This window comes from Peromyscus californicus, unplaced genomic scaffold (assembly GCF_007827085.1).
Source record: "Peromyscus californicus insignis strain IS unplaced genomic scaffold, ASM782708v3 Scaffold_10__1_contigs__length_136768540, whole genome shotgun sequence".
In the NCBI taxonomy this organism is placed as follows: domain Eukaryota; kingdom Metazoa; phylum Chordata; class Mammalia; order Rodentia; family Cricetidae; genus Peromyscus; species Peromyscus californicus.
This window is the reverse complement of record NW_026294391.1, coordinates 90,748,594-90,767,684: the sequence shown is the minus strand read 5'-3', so window position 1 is coordinate 90,767,684 and position 19,091 is coordinate 90,748,594. Positions and strand designations below refer to the sequence as shown.

The 19,091-nt window shown below is 40.3% G+C and overlaps 1 protein-coding gene across 1 annotated transcript in view; it reads right to left on the bottom strand.

Moving 5' to 3' along the window:
* Atg4a (autophagy related 4A cysteine peptidase) overlaps nucleotides 1-19,091 on the bottom strand; it is a 52,699-nt gene that overhangs the window by 28,979 nt on the left and 4,629 nt on the right. The gene's annotated exons all lie outside the window — the stretch shown is intronic.

Sequence of the window (19,091 nt, the reverse complement as noted above, 5' to 3'; positions counted from 1 at the left end):
ACACAGTTAAGCAGGAGTATTTTCTTGAAACATATTACAGAATTCTCATCTTTCAGGAATGTAAGTAGCCTTTCTCCATCCGTTTGTTTTCCTTACTAAGATTACAGTCTCTGTAATGGTGTTTCACACTTAAAGAAGTTAGCCATGGGATGGCTATCTCATTCCCCAGAGAGCATTCTGCCAGAGAACCTGTGCCCTCTTAACCTCTCTGCCTCTGGCCTCAGGCCCTGGCCCACACACAGGAAATACCAGGCTAAAAATGATCTTTCAGGTCAAGCCCTTCCCAGGGGGTGGTGGGTGACAGAGGCAGGGTAAATCACATGGTGTACCTCTCCATCCCACCCAAGATCCATTACAGACAAGAGAAACCAGGTAGAAATGAACACCCAGTGCTCTTCCACAGTAAGAAAAGATAATTTCTGAAGTAGCTTGAGAGGAGCATGGGAAAATGACAGCCTCTCAGGCATACTGGATAGAGTGAGGACAGGTGACACTATCAATGTACAGCATGTATGTACAGAAACCTCGGATCTGTTTTTAGTATGGACTGAAGGAAGGGATATCTCTATTGCCAACTCTGCCACAGTGAGTCATTGGCCAGCTATCTGGTAAATTTGGTACAGCCCTTTAAAGTCTGCGACAACTGCCCTGCTTCATTTAGGATGGCTCTGAATGAAATGGTAGCCAAAGAATTTGACTCTGGCTCTTCACCCATTCTCAAGCTGTGCTAGGCCTGCAAAAAGGTCATTAGAGCTTCTATTTGTATCCTTTCTCCGCTTAGAAGACAGACTCCCAGAATGCAGTGTGTCTGTCCTCAGTAAGTCCTGAGTCAAGGCTGCACATATAGAACAAACAGAAGATGAGTTTGACAGAAATGGCAGGAGTGGCCCAGAGTCTCTAGCTGAAAGTGCACCTGGGAAAGGAAGACTAGGTCCGTCACCAGGAGAACTCAGACAGAAGGCAAAGCCACCTGGGAAGTGTTTGAAGTAGTAACAAAAAACAAAATCTCATTTCTGACACAATTACTTTGGACTACCAGCAAAGCCTTTAACTCTCCTCACTCCACAAACTCTGTTTGGCTAGCCCTTCATGTTTAACAAACAAGATACCAAGCTCATAAAGCCTTGTTCTCTCAGGCTGTTTAAAGGTGAGGATCCAAACATGCCTTGGTTGACCAAAATTAACTGCTACTAGGCCTAAGGAAAAAAATAAACTCTACCTTGTTAGAATAATTATTGTACTGATGTCTCTACTGGATTAGCTTAATGATTAAACCAGGATTTCCTTTTAACTCCTGTAACCAAAATGCCTTTCATCCTTGACCAAGGGGATTTATACATATGTTAGGGCATGTCTTCGACACCGACCCAGCCAGGCGATCTCTCTGCCTTTCATTTTCTGCTTGTGTAAGGCTCAAGAATGAGAATTTATGACTTATACAAATATGTCCTGAATATGCATACAGCCTTGGGAATGCAACAGCCTTTGTGTTTTTTAGATTCTCAAGACTATCTCAAGCTTTTAGAAATTCCCGAGGTATCTTAGCCCTCTGTTTTGCCTTGGAAGCTTTCTGGTTAGTTAGCTGGAAAGGTTATCTACTGCTTCAAGCAACTGAGAAGGTAATTGTGTCTAAGGGTTTAAAAAACAACACCCTGAGTAAAAGGCTTTCTGCAACCCAGAGTTGAGGTCAAGTAAATAAGCCTTTAAGTGGGGCCTTCCAAAGAACAACTGGGCAGAGGACATGGGGACAGTTCTTCAGAACTGAAACTATAGAGGGGCCGCAGTGGCTGCTGGGCAGCTGGAGTTTCTGTGACTGGAAGCTGTTGATTTTCAAGGATATTCTAGCTACAAAGTACAAGGCCAAAGACTGGGCCAGACAAGAAGAACTACCGCAAAACTCTTCTTCCCAACATGTTGCTGGTCTTCTTGGCTATATGGCCTTAAATTGGTACAAGCCTTTTCATTTCCAGAATTCTGAAATATTGACTCTGACATGTGCTGCCTGGTTTTTGGTTTTGGTTTTTTTTTTTTTTTTTGCCATTAAGGAGAGAATTTTCAGAGGTCCTGGCTTTGCCATTTTTGCTGATGTCATACTTTTCCCAGGGAATGACTATATTTTCTCAAGGTTGTTTTGGAAAACTGCAAGTAAATGAAAAAAGAAGGTTGCCTTGAAAAACAAGATTTTTTTTTCTTTGCTATAGTTTAACAAAGACACTTACAAAACAAGGCTCCAAGATACTGTGAACCTTGTTCTAAGAAAGAAATGCCACAAGCTCTCTAAGGTGGAGTTAAAGGCCATGGAATCTCAGGGCCAGAAGGAATTTGTGACAGAGGTTAACTCCTTGTAGGTTTCCCTTTCTAACTGCAAGCAAGGACCGCTGGTTCCAAAGCAGCCTCCTCAGCAATATATGCATATTTAACATACTGGTAGGTCACATCCTCACAATCAAAACATTCACAGGAGCAAACACATACACACACCTGAATCGCTATCCCTAGTTCATTCCATAAACTTTACAGGATACCTACTAAGTGCTAGGCATGAAGAAAAAACAATCAGTGAGAAACAGTATTAGTCCTTCAAAGGTTTTTAATCTACAAGGGAAGATGGTTCTGGAATCGGATAATAGCAGAATGTAGCACATATCAAGGAGAGGAGGGTAGAAGGTGAGAAAAAGAAAGGATGCAAGCTCAACTAGGGTGTGAAAAGACTGTTTTAAATTTAAGAATTACAAATGTAGCACTTATAAACTGGTAAGCTGAAGCTATATGAACACATGGGCATATTAAAAGCATTTCAGAAAACCAGGCCCAAAAACTTACCCAACTCACCAGAAGGAACAGGTTCAACATCTTCACCAAGACCCTGAAGGACACCTAGAATTGTTATGACAACAACCCCTAGTGACACAGACCATCTGATTACCCGGTATGCTTGTCAAGGGATTAGCAGGCACTCGTGACTGTCCCCAGGGCTTCAGCTCAGCTTGGTCCCTACAGCTACTCAAATTGTTGTCCATAAGTCTGTTAGTCCATCTGGACCCAGTACTAGACCTTGCCTCTACAGTTCAACTCAGTTCAGCCTGCAACCCCTGCAGCTCAACCCTGCAGCCCTACAACTCAGCCTTAGCAGCTCTCCAACTGGGTACCTTACCTTACCACTGAAGGGATGCTCTTTGCATCTGCACTGGATCTCTACCTGTATCCAATGAGGCCTTTTTGAACTCCTTGAACTCCAACCTTTCTATAGCTATTCTATAACCTTCATACATAAAAACAGAATTACTGTTTGTTGTGCAATGTGTGATCTGAGATTTTAATATTAGTAATTAAGATTGTAATAAAACCAGGGCTACTTGGCAAATTGTAGCCAGAAGGCTACCAGTATAAATTATGAATTTGTTGTTGTTCAATGAATTGATTTTGTTGAAAGACATAAACATGTCCATCTGTTTCTCATACAGTACACTCACAACAATGGCAATAAGATAGAAGCTGTAATGGGGAAGGGAGGAACTTCCTGGTTGAGGAAACACTGGATGGACTTGGCAAGCTTCTCGGTGTAGGGTGGGGTAGGTAAAATTGAGAGACTAAAAAGTAACTACGAGTTTTCAAGCGTGAGTGATGCCACATGACGGGAAAACATAGGAGTGGGTGGGTGGGTAATAAGCTTGGAGAAACCAGAACAGTTTAGACTCACAGGTGAGGATGCCAGATTTAAAAAGATAAGGAGCAGCCAACCTCCGAAGGAATTTTGAAAAGAAGAAGCACAGTAGGTGGCACGTTAATTCAAAAGGCCAGAAGTCAGAAGAAAAATCCAGAACACCGAAAGTCTGGCACATTGGAGAATGTGCCTTCATTTCCATCTGCCTGGATTTATTTATTGCTCTGGTCTCCCCCAGTCTCTGTTGATCTCTGGACAGGTCCTGTCCCCTCTTCATTCTTTTCCTTCCCTGTGCCTGACTCTTCTGACAATCAAGAACTTAGAAAGTTTGAAACTGGGCAGTGACGAGTGTCGCTCTGAACATACCACCATCTGTGTTTGCTGATAAGAGGGCAGCGCACTGGATACACGGATGCAGAATATTGAGTGGCCATATAATGTAAGACTTGAGGTCCCTCTTCTACAACAGAGGTGAGAAGGACCTTGATTCTTAATGCCTTCTCGCTCTTAATCCACCCACTCAGTCGCTGCCACATGGAATGGGTTTAAAGTACTCTACCTCCATGCTGTTACAGCAGTGACATTGGAGAGTAGAAGACAAACCAAACCAAGGCAGCAGTGACCCTCCATTACTGAGCTCATGACTCATGCAGAAACCATGAAACTGACACTATCCAGTCAAATAGCATGCTAACTGGCTTTCTGATTCTTATCTCTGAGTCTCTGTGATTTTCCATACATAGCATGGTAAAGAGAAAGAAGAGCTGTTGGAAATGGTTCTAGACTAGGAACGCCAAAATGTAAGTTCTAGCCTCACTCTGCCATTTAACTTAACCTGTGACCTCGGAGGACTGACTGTACTTCTTTGGGCCTCAGATTCTACTTTAAAATGTATGATGTATTTTTTTAAAACCTCAGGCCATAATTTATCAAGGGTTATGAAATCGACATAGTGTGTTGTAGTCAGTACTTTTGGTGGGCATGGCCACACCTTGACAAGGACTGCTTAGATGTGCATATCCTTGGCCCTCAATTTAAACTTTGATCTCACTTTAGGACCCAAAGACAGATTTGTGTGTGTGCTGAATGTCTTTTTCCTTCTTCCCAGCGTGGCCATATTGAATAAATCTCTTTTTCCTGTTTTCCACTTAAAAAAATAAATAAATAAAATTGAGAGTTGGAGAGACAGCTTAGTGGGTAAAAGCATTAAAGTTTGAGTCTCTAGCACTCATAACAACAAAAATAAAGCAAGGCATGGTCTTACTTGTCTGTAATCTAAGTGTTGGGCTATGGTGGTTGGTGGGGGTGGGGGACAGTGTGGAGAGATAGGCAGATCCCAGGAGCTCATTGGCCAGCCAGCCTAGCCAAAAGAATAAAGTTCAAGTTAAATGAAAGACCCTGTCTCAAGAGAATAAGGCAGACAGCAATAGAGAGAGACACCAAACATCCTCCTTACCTCTATATGCACACACACACACACACACACACACACACACACACACACACACACAAGCATATAACACACATCCCCACCACCACAAACAAAAAGTGAAACTGAATATCACAGAGGGAATTAGCTGATCCTGCGTACATCTATATAAACTAGATTACAATATAAAATGCATTTTTCATAGTGTGATGATCAAGGTTAGAAAGGTTAGAAAAGGTTAGAAAGCCACTTGTCCGATACAGAAGCTACTAGCTACACAAGCCTTCCAAATTAAAAGCAATTAAAAAAATCAAGAGGTTTGGAGAGTAGCTCAGTGAACGGTAAAGTGCATGTGTAGTGGGTGTGAGGCTCCAAGTTCAAGCTTCAGCAGCAAATTAAAAATCAGTTCTTCATAGCACTAAGCTACATTTCAGTCACTCAAAAAGCACAATGGATAACTACTATGCAGGGCAGCATGGACATGAGATACTTCCATCATCTCAGGAAGTTACTGTAAGTAGTTATATTCTAAGGACTCTTCTGTGGTTCTGTAGGAAGGGGAAGGGGTAGAGAGAGCTGACAGTAGGAGTACTCCAAGCCCTGGAAAAAGATGAGTTCACATGTCTCTTTTAAAGTCTACATGTAAATTTTGAAGTAAATGAACTAATAGTTCTTTATTGCGTTATGAACTTGGTACTATGAGGAATACAGAGAAAACAGAAAACGGTTTGTAAATATTCACTAAATGTTAAGTGAACCAGCTAAGGATGGTAAAATGATTTAATGTGAGCCTTACATGAAAGGAAGATAAGGATAAAGGGCAATTCACAAGGCAAGTGTTGACAATCATTAGGTGTTGTCAAAATTTAACAAAAGGGAAATCAATGGGTACTGGAGGATACAATTTGAATTGGTGTTTAAATTTTTGCTTGAATTTAGCAGAGATGAGAGAAGCAAATACTCCATATGAGTAGAACACTATGTATATTTGCATTGGAGAGAGGGTAGAACCCGGGCAATATTGAACTGTGAGATAAGAGAGGAAAGTCGGGATTGCATCATAGAGTGTAAAGCTAGCCACTGAAGCCCAACTCTTGGTAAAGGCATTGACCATTTTTAGAGTACTTGCATGTATCCCTGGTCACAGATCCTTCAGAAAGACAGGGCAAGGACCACTATTTCCATCTTAGAGATGAAAGAACAAAGTCTTGGGAGAGGTGAATCAACTGCCAAAGGCCATACAGCTAGTGAACAGCATAACCAGGACTTAACACAAGTCACTCTTAGTCTTCATCCATCATTCTTCCTGCTCTATATTGCTATTATGATGCAAACTGTATTCAAGGTACAGAAGACAGAGGCCAATGAAAATGTGATAATTGAGGCCTACAGTGTTCAAGGCCTGGCTTTACATAACTAGAAACCAGATGCCATAAAACAACCGGAATGCAATACTCACTGCTTATAGAGGAAGTAGACAGACTGAGGTTAGAAGAACATAGTTGTATTTAACTGGAATGACCTAAAACTACCCGGAAAGTAACAACTACCAGCAGTATAATTCATCTGTATCTAGAATTTTCCAGACAGCTAAAGGCAATGTTTTGGAAACGGTTCCTAAGCAAACAACGTTTTATATGTTTCTGCATTTATATAAGGCATTTCTGTCTTGGTAGTGTTTTTTCCCTTGTCAGTTTCAATTTTCACTTCTTAGAATGTATTGGTCATGTGATCTGTTACTTCATATAAGTTTTCACTGAAAAAAGTATGATATGAAAAGGTCAAAGAGCTAAAGGTCATGGGGTTTTTCTATACTATTAGCTACAGAAATTATAACAGTTTCCTTAAAAGCTCCTAAGATATTTCATTCATACATTAATCATAAGGGACTCTCTGCTAATGTCACTAGGCTTTAAAAAAAACTGCCCCAGACTTTTAAGGCTATTTGCACTTGAGAAAAAAACAAATACGAACTCATCAGCTTAGTGGGCTTCTCCAACAGGGCTACTTCACACAGTTCCAAGTGTTTCCTACTGCTCATTACAACTTCATAGTATCTACTCTCTTTGGCCAAAAACTGTATGATACATGAGAGATTCTTATCTTTGCTCACTCCTGTCTTAGCGGCCCTTAATTCCTTATCTCAAATGCTACTTTCTATTCTTTCCCATTAACTTTCTCTTTGTCTTCTAAACTCACAGTATTTTATTTATATCTCCTTTATGGCACCAAGCCCTTTGTACTTTAGATTACTGCTATTTGTGGACATCTTATGTCTCTGTATCAAAATGAACTCCGTAAATTTCATGGCATGTAGCAATCATCTATCCCCTGTAGCTCTGGTCATATAAAAGGCCAGATATAGTAGTACATGCCTGTAATCCCATCATTTGGGAGATTGAAGCAGAAGGATCAGGAATTCAAGGTCAGCCTTTGCTACATATCAAGTTTGAGGTCATCTTGGACTGCATGAGACCCTACCTAGAAAAAATTAGGCTGGTTTGATACATTCATCTAAACATCAATGTCAATCTTTAATCAGTACCTACCAAGTGACCATTCTGGGACTAGGCCATGGAAATTTTTCTGGTATGCAAAATAAAAAGTTAAATTTTGTAAAGTACGGTGAGCAAGTATACTAGGGCCAAAAGGAGCACAGATGTAGTTTGCCTAAGCTAGTTTGGGACCTAGAGGAGGCTTTGGAAAGAAAGGTGACGGTAACAGACAGGAGAGTTCATCAAATTAGGGAGGGAAAAGATGCTGTAGGATAAAGAAGTGTGAACCAGGGCCAGAGGGAAATGGTTCAGTTGGTAAAGTGCCTGTTGCACAAGCATGAGAACCTGAGTTCAAATGTGCAGCATCCACATCAAAGCTGGGTGCAGTGATGCGTTCCTGTAACGGCAGTGCTGGGAGGTAGAGACAGCTAAATCTCTGGAACTCACTGGCAAGCCATCTTAGCCAACTGGTGGGGTCCAGGTTCAGTGGTAAACCCTACCTCAAAACATAAGGTGGAGATTTATTGAGGAAGACACCCAGTGCCAACCTCCGGCCTCCATATGCATGCATACACGTGTACATCCACCACATGCATTCACTCACCTGAACACAACCACACAAACGTGGACACAACTCTCTCTCTCTCTCTCTCTCTCCCTCCCTCCCTCCCTCCCTCCCTCCCTCCCTCCCTCCCCCCCCCTCTCACACACACAGAGAGAGAGAGAGAGAGACAGACAGACAGACAGACAGACAGACAGACAGACAGAGAGACTTGAACCAAACACTGAGGACAGAGAGGGAAAGGGGAGCTGGAAAGACTATAGTAGTGACATCATGTAGGGCCTGGCAAGAGGTGAGGCTGGGGAAACATTCAGCACCAGAAGATGCTGACCTTGGCAGCCTTAATAAGGATTCTGGATTTGACTCAGGATTCATGGGGCCTCTGAAGGATTTCTACCACCTCTATAACTGCATACAGAAATTTTTTTTTAATTTATTTTAATTTATTTTGCAATACAATTCAGTTCTACATATCAGCCACAGATTCTCTTGTTCTCCCCCCTCCCGTCCCCCTCACCTTCCCCCCAACCCCGCCCCCCATTCCCATCTCCTCCAGAGCAAAGCCTTCCCCACAGACTGAGGTCAACCTGGTAGACTCAGTCCAGGTAGGTCTAGACCCCTCCTCCCAGGCCGAGCCAAACAATCCTGCATAGGCCCCAGGTTTCAAACAGCCAACTCATGCAATGAGCACAAGATCTGGTCCCACTGCCTGGATGCCTCCCAAACAGATCAAGCCAATCAACTGTCTCACCCATTCGGAGGGCCTGATCCAGTGGGGACCCCTCAGCCATTGGTTCATAGTTCATGTGTTTCCATTCATTTGGCTATTTGTCCCGCATACAGAAATTTTTAATTTACAGAAGTAGTATATCAAGTCATTGTCCATTAAAAAATCCCCCATTTCATGTTTAACCATTCAACACTTATTAAATGCTATTAATAAAACAAAGACAGGAAAACAAAAACAACGTTGTTTTAAAAAAAAAAGATGGTGTTGTGAAAATGGTTAAGGGTGGTCTCCTTCTGGTCTCTCTGGTAACACACTAAGTGTCAGAGCACCTCAGGAGAACTAGAGTTTTTTCCAGGAACTGTAGTCCTCATTTTAAGCACTTTTCCAGTTTTGTCCTCATTTATAACCACCTCCACCTCCTCCCAAACCTCAGGAATTTTCCCCATACCCTTGCAATATCACACTTCATTAGGAAATGTTGCCAGCAGACATATGATGTTTAAAAATTCTTTACCTTTGAAATAATGTAAAATTAAGTTGCCAAAGTCAAGTTTGGAGATTACATAAAATTGCTAGTGTACCCTCACTTTCAAAACTGAAGATGCATTCCAAGTTGATCCCAAGGAAAAATTCTATAAAGTAAACTTTGTTTTCCTGTTATTTTATCATCATTTGAAACATATTGCCCAAGAAAAGACAATTTGACCCTATCCAAAAAAGATAGACCTTGCAAGTAAATGGCAATGTGCACAGTATGTACCAGACACCAGGAAAATAAATAACTCTCCACAAGCATGAAAGATTCAGCTTACTGGGCAAAGAAAAACGTTCTCTAATGTCTGCCAGGCAGAAAATCTCAAATTACTAAAGAAAATATAGTAAATTTTCATCTTTAACAATGATTCTTCAAAAAGTATGTCTCCTTATAAGATGTCCAAACGAAAGTTCCTTCATTAAGACATTTCTCAAAGAATTATTAAATATACCAGAACAATTCTACATTTAGACTTTAGTTCCAAGAAATCAATGCCTTTTGTGAACCAAAAATATGTTTTAAAATGCCTAAAGCATCTGCAATTTATAATACCATAAACTTAGAAATAAATCAAAATCGATCAACAAAGGAATGAAGTTTAAAATGTGGTCTATCGCCGGGCGGTGGTGGCGCACGCCTTTAATCCCAGCACTCGGGAGGCAGAGCCAGGCGGATCTCTGTGAGTTCGAGGCCAGCCTGGGCTACCAAGTGAGTTCCAGGACAGGCGCAAAGCTACACAGAGAAACCCTGTCTCGAAAAACCAAAAAAAAAAAAAAATGTGGTCTATCATACACAAGAATATTGTACAGCAGTGAAAAAACCTGGATATGACAGATACATTAAGCAAAAGAAGCCAGAAACACACAGAGTAAGCACAGTGGGATTCTATTTAAATCAAGCTTAAATCAAGCAAAATGAATATATGATTATAGAAATCAAAAGAGTTGTTACCTCAGGAGAAGATATTCACTAGGAAGAGAAAACAGAACTCTCAAAGGGGCAGAAAATGACTACATCTTGATTTTGGTGGTATTTACATACATAAAATTTCTTTGAACTATGCATTTAAGATTTGTGTACTTAGTGTGCTATGTACTTGAGAAACTGAGTCAAAATTATCACAAATTCAAGCATAAACTTGGTTACATCATAATTTCAAGGATATCCTGGTTTACAAAGCAAGTTCCAGGCCAGCCTTGGCTACATAGTGAGATTGTTTAAAAAAAATTGTACTGGGGCATTTGAAATGTGGTATGGAAACCTGGTGCAGTGTAAACTTCCTAAAATATATGAAGGCAATCCCAATGAAGTCTTCAAGTAATTGTGGAGATGAAGTCCCAACTGACTATCTCTTGTCACCAAACAAAGCTTCTAGTACTGGGACTGGGTTATATTCAATTGGGTTGTTGGCCAAGTGAGTACTGTGGAAATCCCCAAACACCTAGGCTGTTGCCAAGACAATAGGTTGCCCTCCACAAACTGACAGCAAGCCCCTATTTCTGAAGACAACATCCATACAACTCACTGAACATGGAGAGGTTGAGCTGGTGAATACATAGAACTTTCACCCCATCTTCCAGTGTCTTTGATGCAGGAAGTACTCTTCAGGCTATCAAAAGAGAAATGTAAACACCAATCCAGCCACAAAACCTTTGATCTACAATCTGTCCTGCCTACAAAATATGCTAGGGCAATAGTGGCACAAAACTCATGGGAGTAACCAAGCAATGTCTGATGTGACTTTAGGCCCACTCCATGAGATGGAATCCATACTCCACACTGCTTAAGTGACCAAGAACCAGAGACCAGATATCCCAGAGACCTAGGGCAAAACCAAATACTACTTATCTTTTTAAAAGTAATAATAAAATGACTCCTAATGATATTCTGCTGTATTCATAGATCAGTGCCTTGCTCAGCCATCATCAGAGAAGCTTCCTCCTGCATCACATAGGACCAAATACAGAGACCCAATACAATCAGACATCATGCAAAGAGAGACAGAGACAGAGAGAGAAAAACAAAGACACATATACACAGACAAAGACACAGACAGAGACAGACAGACAGACAGACAGACTGGCTGACCTTGGAACACTGAACTCTAAGTGGGATGCCTCCATAAAATCTCTCTGCCTCAGAGCTCAGGAAACCCCAGAGAAGAGGAGGCAGAAAGAGTATAAGAGCCAGAGGGGATGAAGGCCCCCAGGAGAACAAGTCCCTCCAAATCAGCTGAGCAAAGCTCCTGTGAACTCTCAGAGACTGTGGCAGCAATCACAGGGCCAGCATGGGTCTGCACCAGATCCTCTGCATATATATTTTAGATTTCAATTCAATGTTTTTATGGGACTCCTGAATGTGTAAATGAATGGGTCTCTGATTTTTGTGCCTTCCCTTGGGCTCTTTTCCTTCTGTTGGTTTACCTTGTACAACTTTGATGTGATGGTTTCTGTTTTATCTTATTATATATTATTTTGTCATGTTTTGTTGTTATTTCTTAGAAGCCTGTTCTTTTCTAATGAGAGACAGAAATGGAGTGAATCCAAAAGGGAGGTGAAGTGAGGAGGAAGTGGGAGGGGAAACTGTAATCAGGATATATTATATGAGAAAAGAATCTGTTTTCAATAAAAGGGAAAAATAAATTAAAAAGCCTCATACATTCACATAAAAAAATGTACTTTACTCTTTTAAGGTATAACTTTATAAGAAAAAAGAAAATGCTAAGTTTCCACATTAGATTTATTTCCAGAACTTACTAGTGATAAACATCAAAAATATATTAACAATATCCTTTGCCAATATCAGAAATTAAAATATAATGAATTTATTCTATCTTCCTGTATACATACACATCAAATCTAAATGCAAGCAGTTAGGAACTTCAGGTATTAATTATAAATCTAATTATGAGATTTTTCCATTTATATCATTCTAATAAATCCTAGCTATATTCATGGATTTATTTTGAGTGTGAATCATGGCTTTATTGAACATGACAGCATCAGTTGGTTATTATCAGGGAAATGTATTGAATTTGTTCTTTAATAAAAAGCTGATGGGAGTGGCTAGGATATGGCTCAATCAGTCAAGCACTTGGCCTTGCAAGACCTGAGCTTGATTCCTCAAACCCAAGTCATAAAGCACCATGTATGGTAGTTACATTTGCAATCCCAATGTTGGGGAGGCAGAGAAAGGAAGATCCCTGGGACTGGCCACCCTCTCTTGCCTAATTAGAGAGCACCCAGTCATGACAGACCTTGTCTCAAAGGAGTCAGACAGTGTTTTTGAAGATGACCACTAAGGTTGTCCTCCAGTACCACACACAAGAGCACACACGTATGTTCACTTACATACACATGTACACCCATATACACACGTGCATAAAAAGTATGTGGGGCAGTAACACAGTAACTAAGTAAGGCTAAGTAACACAGTAACACATATTAGGCTAAGGTGGCTCCAGTGTCTTTGATTCCTACCTCAGCAAACCAGGCTCCAACAGTGTAAACAGGAAAATGAAAATTCATTTTAACCAATCAGTAAGGGAATTTACTAATTAGAAACGATCGACTAATCTCTGGGGGCTCTCCATTACAATCAATCAAACATTTACTTTGTCTTACATCCTCTCATGCTCCTCAGTGAAGCTCAAACCTCCTGTGCCTTGGAGCGATGTTGTTGTTGGTATTTTGCTCTTTTGGGGGCCCACCACCCAGCTCCCAAATAAATCACACATGGAGGCTTATTCTTACTTATAAACACTCAGCCTTAGCATGACTTACTGCTTGCCAGCTTTCCTCATCTTAACTTATTCCGTCTACCTTTTGTCTCTGGGCTTTTCCTGTTCTCTTACTTTTACTCCATGTTGGGCTGTGTAGCTGTGTAGCTGGTGGCTGGGTGGCTGGGTGGCTGACCCCTGAAGTCTTCCTCCTTCTCTCTCGTTCCTAGCTCCCTCCTCTCAGATTTCTTCCTCTATCTATTCTCTCTGCCTGCCAGCCCCGCCTATCCTTTCTCCTGCCTTGCTATTGGCCGTTCAGTTCTTTATTAGACCATCAGGTGTTTTAGACAGGCAAAGTAACACAGCTTCACAGGGTTAAACAAATGCAACATAAACAAAAGTAACACATCTTAAAATAATATTCTACAACAGAGCCACCCAATTTATAAATCAATACCCACTGAAACAGACTCTTCAGAATTTTAAAGTGCTCAAATGTATATTTTAAACAATTTTGCTCCCTAAATCTTACCCAAAGAAATCATAGTAGACTGACTAGAATGTTACTCATAATCCAAAGAGTTAGATTCTATCTGTTCCACCAGTGATAGTCACGTCATCTCAGACCACTCTTCCAAGTTCTGAGATTACCTTTCCCCATCCATAAAATGTTGATAATACTTTCCCTCCTGGTTCTGCAATGAACAGGTAATGAGAAAACTAATGGGAAAGTGATTTATCACATAATCTTAAAGAAATGATAAGATGCCTCAAAGGAAACACGTGTACTTGGGTGTGGCCAATGATAACTGAACTTAGATTTCAAAGCTTGTTACACATGTTCAAACCTTGCATTTCAGTTGAGTCAGGCAATACTCAAAATTTAACATGTCTGAGATGTTGAAACAATTATACTATAAGTACTGACAATGGATGCATAAATGCAATTAATAACTTCCTTGCTTGCTTTTTCCAGTTATGAGTTTTAGATGTCTCTTTAGCCATGCAACAACCATTATATTCATTTCACACATGAACTTTGAACTGCTTCTGTACTACCCATGCAATACACACAGTACAGTAGGGCCCCTTGAAGTCTGAATTTCACAATAACTGCCCCTGAAGGCATTCTAATTTCTACCCTTTGCCATCTACCATGAAATTGAAATTTAAAAATATTCCTCACTCTGTACTCCTTGTCAACACCCCAAGTGCTCTTTTTCAGAGCCTCAAATGGAAGGTGCCTTTTGTTATATCACATTTTAGAGGATTTTCTTTGATGAGAGGAAGTGATGCAGGCTAGAATTACCTCAGAATACTTCCTGTCACCATTTGCTCTTTTCAGTAGCCCTAGCAGACAACCCTCAATTGGATAGCCCTGTAGTATTAGGTTGAAAGAAGAAAAAACAGGGTGATCTGGTTCCGGGAGCTTCAAGAGCTCGTGTTCCTGGTGATGTAGTTCTCAGTCCCATAATGAAGTCTTCCAAATAAGAGCAAGCTTGCAAATATCCAAAGAAAATACCCAGAGACAGTGAATCCAGACCATCCCAAGAATCCCCTTCAGACACTAAGTCCAATGAAGAAGCTTATTGATGAGCCTAAGTAGATAGGAGGTGGGGGTAATTTTGCAAATGTAGGTTGAAAGCAGCAAAAAGGAACAAGAGTCAAAAATTATAAAAACGAGCCGGGCAGCGGTGGCACATGCCATTAATCCCAGCACTCGGGAGGCAGAGCCAGGTGGATCTCTGAGTTTGAGGCCAGCCTAGTCTACAGAGCGAGATCCAGGAAAGGCTCCAAAACTACACAGAAAAACCCTGTCTTGAAAAAACAAAAAAAAAAGGGAAAATTATAAAAATGAAATATGGGTCTAGGGAGATGGGTTGGTGGGTAAAGTGCCTAACTCACACCATGAAGATCTGAATGCCAATCCTCAGAACCCACGTTAAAACCAAGCATAGTGGCATATGTCTAAAGCCTCAGCCTTGGGGAAGAGCAGGAATGGATTTCTGAATCTCACTTGCCAGCCAGTCTAGTCAAATCTGTGAGTTTCTAGGTCAGTTAGAGACCTTGTCTGAAAAAAAATAAAGGTGGAGAGCCATTGAGGAAAGATACCCAATATTGACTTCAGGCCTCCACACACATACACATGCAAACACACAACACTACACACACACACACACACACACACACACACACACACACACACACACACACAGATCTAGCAAGAACACTGGGACAATTCAGTACAAAAGCAAACATGGAAAAATAAATTTGCCTTAGAATACCATGGTTCTATAGGATACAAAAATTTAGAGCCATAATAATGAACTTACTCAAAAAAATGACTAAATTATAGTCCATCTACTGCAGCAGTTCTCAACCCATGGGTCATGACCCCTTTGGGGGTTGCCTAATACCATTGGAAAACACAGAAATTTACAGTATGATTCATAACAGCAACAAAATTATATTTATGAAGTAGCAACAGAATAATTTTAAGATTGTAGGGGCCACCACAACATGAGGAACTGTATTAAAGGGTCACAGCATTAGGAAGATTGAGAACCACTGATCATGGCCCATGCCTATAATCCCAGCACTTGGAAGGCTGAGACGGGACTGCCATGAGTTCTAGGTCAGCCTGGGCTAGAGAATGAAACCCTATCTCATAAAAATCCAAAGCAAAGAAATCAAGTCAAGAGAGTACGGTTTTTTTTCAATAAAGAGAATTCTATTCAGGCTATTAAAATGTTAGAAACTCATAATTCTCAGATTGGAGATGTGTGTGTGTGTGTGTGTGTGTGTGTGTGTGTGCGCGCGCGCGCACGCGCGCACGCATGCACATATATAACGTATGTCACAAAAAGACAAAGACCATTTTTTTCTTCCCTTATATTAGATATCTAAAGATCTAAGCAGTCAAATTAGTTGAAATAAAATAGAATTGTGTTTGGTGGGGACTAGGAATGAAGGTCAGAGCGATTTTATTTATTCTTAATTCACTGGGAGAGAGGCTATAACTAACACAACATCCATGTTTTCTTTAAGCAATCACTTACATGTTCTGGTTCTACTAAAACATGAAGTAGACTCACCTTTCTCTGTTCCTCTTACGATATACAGCTAAAACCACAAGGCATCGTAAATAAATATATTCATCTCCCTTATATGTCTAAAAGGTAGAAAGGACAAGGTATTCTGGTTGCTAGGGTCCTTAGGGCCTAAGTAATACCATGGAAGTGAGTCCTCTGGGTTTTGGGTTTTAGTAATATCTGTTGAACCTTGTGACAGAGAAGTCAATAAATGTCCCTCAAAAAAGTTAGCTATCTCCAGCCAAAAGAACATGAAAGTGACAACCTACTAAGAAAACTTTTATTAGACAATAATTATCCTGTCAAATACAATAGAAATTTAACCCCAATTCTCATCACAAAATGCGATAGATTTCTACCTTCATCTGGCATTAGTTACATACCATCTTCTCCATCTCCCTGAAATAGTTTTAGAAAGACAGAATGGAGATCCAGCACTTTTATCCATGCCAGGAATCAATGACTCCCCCAGTACATCATGGCAGTAGAGACCTTCCTCTTAAAGTCAGGGTAGCGTCAGTGGAGACCCATTGAGGGCCTTAAATTTCACCCCTGCGTAGTAATAATCGCATCCCTATCCCTACACTGAGGATAAACGGAACATGAAGAGAGAATTTGACTCCCATCCCTACCCAGCAACATAAAAGTAATTCTCTCTTCCCCTGACTATAGTGGTGTCAAAACAGGGGAATGAAATAAGATCCAGAGAGTGACAATATAAAGATTCAAGGACACAGCACAAAAGTATTCATGATACAAACAACTAGGAATATACCAACTTGAGTGGGAAAAGGCATTTAACAGACACCAACACTGAGATGATACAAATATTGTAATTATTCCACAGTGATTTTTAAGCTACCCATCTTAAAACGATTCAAACAAGCAACTCTCAACCCTACAGAACCAATTTTTTTTAATGGAAAGTCTCAGTAAAAAATACTCTTATTTCTTCATAAAAAACAAGCACCATTTTTTTTACAATGGAGAAATACAATAATCAAGATGAAAAACTCACTGACTTATCTTAATAGAACAAAAGAAGGTGACATGGTGGGGATCGGGGGAATGATAGGAAAGACTCAATATGAGCAGCAAAGAACAAAGAAAAGGTAAGTTGGAAAAAAGTGAACAGAGATTCAGGGACATATGGAACCATAACAGTACATTAAATATCCATGTCATTAGAGTTCTAGAAGGAGAAGAAAAACAGTGTGGTGTTTAAGAAATACACAAAATGTAATTGGAAAAAAATTCCACATTTCAGAAAAGGGTAATTTATTTTTAAATTGACAGGCACATATGCTTCACATTTATAGTATAAAATATGTTTTGACATATATAAACATTGTGAAATGGCTAAATAAAGCTAATTACCATAAAAATCTCCAATATTTGGCAAAAAAATCTGAGCAACAATAAACCCACCAGATATAATTGGGATACACAGAAGATTCTACATAATAGCAGAATATAAATCTTCAACCTCCCAAGAGACATTCATATAGAGTCCATATCCTCAGCCCTAAAACATACACAAACAAATCAGAAATATTTGAAATTATGCAGAATATATCTCTGATGACAATGGGACCAAAGAAAATACTTCCAAACAATTAGAAATTATGCATTCTGTCTCTAAATAATCCATCAGTCAAAAGGGAAGTCTCAAGGGAAGTTAACAATACATCTCGAAATATAGAACATACAGACATAATGACAGAAAAGAAGAACAGTTAACAGCTGTCAGGGAAGAGGTGATGGGTAGTGACTGTAAAGGGATAGCAGAAGAGAGATTTTTATACTGACAGAATAATTCCTGGTTGTGGTATTTGTTAAACAAATCTATATATGTCAAAATAACATGGCCCGGCTAGAGAGATGGCTCAGTTAGGAAAAGGCAAGCATGGGGAACTGAAGTTCAGATTCTCCAGAACCCACACAAAAAGCTGGGCTTGGTGATGCTCATCAGTCATCCAGCACTGGAGAGTCAGACAGATTCCTGTAACTCAGTGGCCAGCCAGTGTAGTCAAACTGATGTACTCAAGACCAATGAGACACCTTTTCTCAAAAACTCAGGCAGAGAGCAACTGAGAAAGCCACTGACATTGACCTCTGGCCTCAACATACACATACACACCCATGCATGTGTACCTACATATATATGAATATGAATGTGTACATACTCATAAACTGTACACATGAATGCACACACATATGTGCACACATATACACACCTTGAAGCTATTCACACACATTATTCCACATGTTACTATTCTACCATTATGACAAATACCTGAGAGAAACAACTAACTGGAAGACAGCTGATTTTGCTTTCAGAGGTTTCAGCCCATGGTTGGCTGGCTCTATTCTTGTGGGCCTAAGGTGAGAATGAAACATCATGTGGAAGGGCATGACAGAGGAAAGCTTCTCACCTCCTAAGCAACCAGAAAGCAAAAGGATAAACAGGAAGAGGCAGAGATAAGGCATAACCACCAAAAGCATACATCTCCATTACCTGTTTCCTCCAAGCAGGCCCCACTTCCTAACAGCCCATTCAGTACACTCTCATCTAATAAATTAACCCTCATGGTCCAATCACCTCTCAACTAGGGAATGGAGCCATCAATACAGGGACCTTTTGGCAGAGGGACAGTTCCTATCCAAAACACAACATTTCAATATCAATTTCCTGGTTTTGATATTGCATTTTAATCTATGGCCATACCACCCTGAATGAGCCCGATCTTATCTGATATTGTATTATAATTCTGTACAATTCTCGGTCTACTCTTGCAAGATTCCCAAAAGTTGCTTGCATCCATCTACCATTTCTCAGGTACCATTATATTCCTTCTCAGGTCTT